The sequence below is a fragment of the Lactuca virosa genome, chromosome 5, assembly GCF_052849685.1.
Source record: "Lactuca virosa cultivar CGN04683 chromosome 5, Lactuca_virosa_CGN04683_v6, whole genome shotgun sequence".
NCBI classification, from domain to species: domain Eukaryota; kingdom Viridiplantae; phylum Streptophyta; class Magnoliopsida; order Asterales; family Asteraceae; genus Lactuca; species Lactuca virosa.
The window spans coordinates 289,239,779-289,244,361 of NC_136430.1; the positions used below are offsets into that span (position 1 = coordinate 289,239,779).

The 4,583-nt window shown below is 41.6% G+C and overlaps 1 non-coding gene across 1 annotated transcript; it reads left to right on the forward strand.

Moving 5' to 3' along the window:
* Positions 1-3,136: 3,136 nt before the first annotated feature.
* Positions 3,137-3,243, forward strand: LOC145118014 (small nucleolar RNA R71). Its single transcript, XR_013713000.1, has one exon. It is a non-coding gene; the product is annotated as a small nucleolar RNA R71 (small nucleolar RNA).
* Positions 3,244-4,583: the final 1,340 nt, after the last annotated feature.

Consider the following 4,583-nt stretch of genomic DNA (forward strand, 5'->3'; position numbering starts at 1 on the left):
TGCCCTAAAACAACACCCACAGCATAATCACTAGCATCACACATTAGCTCGAAAGGAAAATTCCAATTTGGTGCTATCATGATAGGAGTAGTGGTTAATTTTTCCTTTAGAAAATGAAATGCCTCATGACATTCCTTGGAAAAATCAAATGGGGCGTCCTTCAAGAGTAATTGAGTCAAGGGCCTAGCAATCTTTGAAAAATCTTTAATAAATCGGCGATAAAATCCCGCATGGCCTAGAAAGCTTCTTACTCCCTTGACATTTGATGGGGGTGGTAAATTGGCTATCGTATCAACCTTTGCTCTATCCACCTCTATCCCCTTCTTAGAGATCTTGTGACCCAACACAATGCCTTCCTTCACCATAAAATGACACTTCTCCCAATTGAGAACAAGGTTGGTCTTCTCACATCTTGCTAGCATTAGATCCAAGTTGGACAAGCAATCTTCAAAAGAGGACCCAAAAACCGAGAAGTCATCCATAAAAACCTCCATAAAATTTTCGATCATATCATGAAAGATAGCCATCATGCACCTTTGGAAAGTAGCTGGTGAATTGCATTAACCCAAAAGGCATGTGTCTATATGCAAATGTTCCACTTGGGCATGTAAAAGTGGTCTTCTCTTGGTCTTGTGGGTCAATTGGAATTTGAAAGTACCCCGAAAACCCATCGAGAAAACAATAATAAAGATGACCGGAAAGCCTCTCAAGCATTTGATCGATAAAAGGCAATGGAAAGTGATCCTTGCATGTGGCCTCATTTAGCTTCCTATAGTCGATGCAAACTCACCACCCGGTTACCGTCCTTGTTGGAATTAATTCGTTGTTTTCATTAGCCACTGCCGTCATGCCTCCTTTCTTCGGAACCACTTGGACCGGACTCACCCATGGGCTATCGGAGATTGAATAAATGATTCCGGCATCTAGTAATTTCACCACCTCCTTTTTCACAACTTCTTGCATATTCGGGTTGAGTCTTCTTTGGCGTTGTACTACAGCTTTTGATCCATCTTCTAAGTTGATTTTGTGGGAACAATAGGCCGGACTAATTCCCTTTATGTCAGTTATCTTCCATGCTATAGCACCTTGCCTCTTCTTTAGTACACCCATAAGGCTCTCCTTCTCATGTTCGGCCAAATCAGCAGCTATAATTACAGGTTTTTGCTGGCCATCTTCAAGATATGCGTACTCCAAATGACCTGGTAGTGCCTTGAGCTCAGTTTGTGTGTTCTGAATGTTGAACACGTCGAGTCCAGTAAAGGGACTCGTCGAGTCTGGTGTAATATTCGCGACTGTTTGGGTTTCTTCGAATGGACTCGCCGAGTTGGTCGAGGCTACTCGGCGAGTCGGTCTTTCTGCACTTCTGATCAGATCGTCATACTCAGCTTCCTCAAGCAGTCTTTCTAACTCCATCAGGTCCCTTTCAGCATCAAACTCTTCTTCAAATAAGACGGTGGACTTTCTTGGTTTTTCTTCTTTCCAATCTTCCAACAATTCTTCCAACATGTCAATTGAAAATGCCGTGTCATCACTACTCCTTGCATGCTTCATGGCTTGATCAACTCCGAAAGTGACTGATTCGTCTCCTACCCGAAGGGTAAGTTTAGAATCTCGCATGTCGACGATAGCGCTTGCTGTATTAAGGAAAGGTCTTCCTAATATGATCGGGACTTGGGGATCCGCTTCCATGTCTAGAACTATAAAGTCCACGGGGAATACGAACTTGTCCACCTTCACCAAAAGATCTTCACAAATTCCTCTAGGAAATGTAACCGTTTTGTTTGCTAGGTGGATTGCCATACGAATGGGTCTTGGCTCGGGGAGATCTAACTTTTTGAAAAACGAGTAAGGCATGAGATTTACACTTGCCCCTGAATCAGCTAGTGCATAAATGGTGGCCAAGTTTTCAAATTGGCAGGGCAATGTTAAACTTCCCGGATCTCCTTTCTTCTTAGGAAGTTTGTTCAACATAGCAGCTGAACAGTTCTCGTTTAGGACCACCTTCTTCATTTCTTCCATCTTCCTTCTATTAGTTAGAAGATCCTTGAGAAATTTGGCGTATTTTGGCATTTGAGCAACCGCTTCTATGAATGGTAAATTAATTTGAAGAGCCTTTATGTGTTCTAGAAACTTCTGGTAGTCTTCTTCATTCTTTTCTTGTCTAGCTCGGGCTGGATATGGCAGTGGAGGCTGATATGGCTTAACAGGAGGTTTATTTTTCTGATCAGGTGTCGGACTCGTCGAGTCCATATCGTGGACTCGGCGAGTCGGGTCTGGGTTCAGCTGGGTCTGATCTTGATCCTGCCCTTCTGCCTCCTTCTCTTGCACCGGTTCCGGATCTTCGTTCTGAATAGGGGCCAAAGGGGTTATAATCTTCCCACTCCTAGTTGTGACAATGTTTATATGTGCGCCTTTTGGATTGTTTTCGGTGTTACTAGGAAGTTCTCCCGGTGCTCTTTGATTCATTTGTTGGGCAAGTTGCCCTAGCTGCTTCTCAATGTTGTGAATAGATGCTTGCTGATTCCTTAATATTGTTCTTGTATCTTGTATTGCAGCATCGTGGTCATTGTGTCTTTTTTCGGATGCGGCTACAAATTTAGTGAGCATTTCTTCTAGATTTGGTTTCTTTTCTTGTACCGGCTCCTCCTTTTGGTAAAAACCCCTTGCCTTTTGTCTATATTTATCCTCCCTCGCTTTCTTGTACTCATCATAAGGGAGCCATTCTTTCTTAGGTTTTCGCCAATCGTCATCAAATCTATCACCACTAGAATAGCATACTTGCACTTTCTTATTCCCGTTCTCGTCCAAATCACAATCTCTAGTTAGATGAGGCCCATTGCAATTCTCACATCCTACCCGAATAACATGGATTGTTTGATCCATTTTATCCATCCTCCTATCCATGGTTTTCAACATTGCCATAACTGCCGACAAATCTTCAGAAGCTGCATAAGCCGATCCCTTGGTCATATCATTCCTTGGATTGTGGTATTCTCTAGAATGCTTAGAGAATTCTTCAATTAGTTCTTTGATCACCGGGGGTGCCTTCTTTGTGAGGGGTCCTTGCGAGTCAAGGAGCTGCCTAGTTGTTACATTGACTCCATCATAGAAAATGGAGACTTCTTGCTGGCTATTAAGATCATGATGTGGGCAATTCCTTAGTAGACTTTTGTATCTCTCCCATGCCTCATAAAGGGACTCTCCAGGTTGTTGTTCAAAGTTGGCAATAGCTTTCTTCAACTTGGCTATTTTCGAAGGTGGGCAAAACTGGTCAATAAATTCTTCCTTCATCTTAGCCCATGTAGTGATGGATCCGGGAGGGAGTGACTTGAGCCAATCCTTTGCAGCACCTTTGAATGTCACTGGAAGCATACGAAGCAGCTGGGTTTCGCGAGGTACATTTGGAACATTAAAATAATCAGCCACATCATTGAGTTGAGTTGAGCAAGTATGTGACCCTTAAGCTCAAAAGTGGCAGTCGCGGGGATTGCGGGTTGCACAAGTCCCAGGCCGGTATCATCCCGTATCCTCTTCTTCCATTCGCCCATGGGAACTTCATCGATGTTCGCCATGGTGTTGTCAAAGTCACCTTCTAGATCGCTACCTTCTTCAAATTCGCTTTCTTCTCTTTCGGACTCGTTCAAGATGTCTTCCTTGATTGGGTCTTCGTTTGCCAAGGAAGAGGTGCTGGATGCTCCTGATTTGCTACTCTTTTTCTTGCTAAAAACGGATTTGAGATTCTTCAAAGGTGAGTTCTTTGAAGAAGCGGATTCTCCAACGGCTTTTCCTTTGTTCTTTCTTAGAGCGGACTCCGGGTCTTCAAGTGGAGGAACCAAAGACGTATTGGATCCTCGGGTCATGTAACAACTGCAACCAAAGTAAGAAAAAACGCGTAAAAAGAACAAAAAGAAAATAAAAATAAAAACTGTGAATCAGCGATGGGCTCGCCGAGTAGCGTCGATTGCACTCGGCGAGTTCAAGGCAGAAACAGAAAAAAAAAATCTAATTAAACTTCTAAAACAGAAAACTATGAAAACTAATCCTAATAACTAAATTACCTAAAAATAACTTTGTGCAAGATAAATCTCACACAAAGGATCGATAAAACTAGAAATTAGTGCTAATTTTTGAACCGTTCCCCAGCAACGGCGCCAAAAACTTGATGTGTGTAAACTCAACTAGTTTTAATCCTACTTTTAATTATAAAATTGACACACAAAGGCAGTGTACCTATCAATTGTGGTGTAGTTAAATAAATAGGGTATCGAACTCAGGGAACGGAAAATTAAAACTAAAAACTAGAATTAACTAAAAACAAGTAATAGAAAATAGGGGTTTCTCTAGTTTTGCAAGACTAGAAACTTAACTAAAACTTAACTACTCAATTAAAAGCTGAAAACACGTAAAAACAAACTAAATTCAATGATCAAAAAGGGTTTCTGTTTAGGTTCAACTTATTTACTCCTATGGTTAATTTTTATGATAATATAATAGATTAATTGTTATTGGTTACCGACTCTAGTGATTAGATTCGCATTCGCTATTACTAATCCTTAGAAAACATACCAATTCAAGCAATGGCC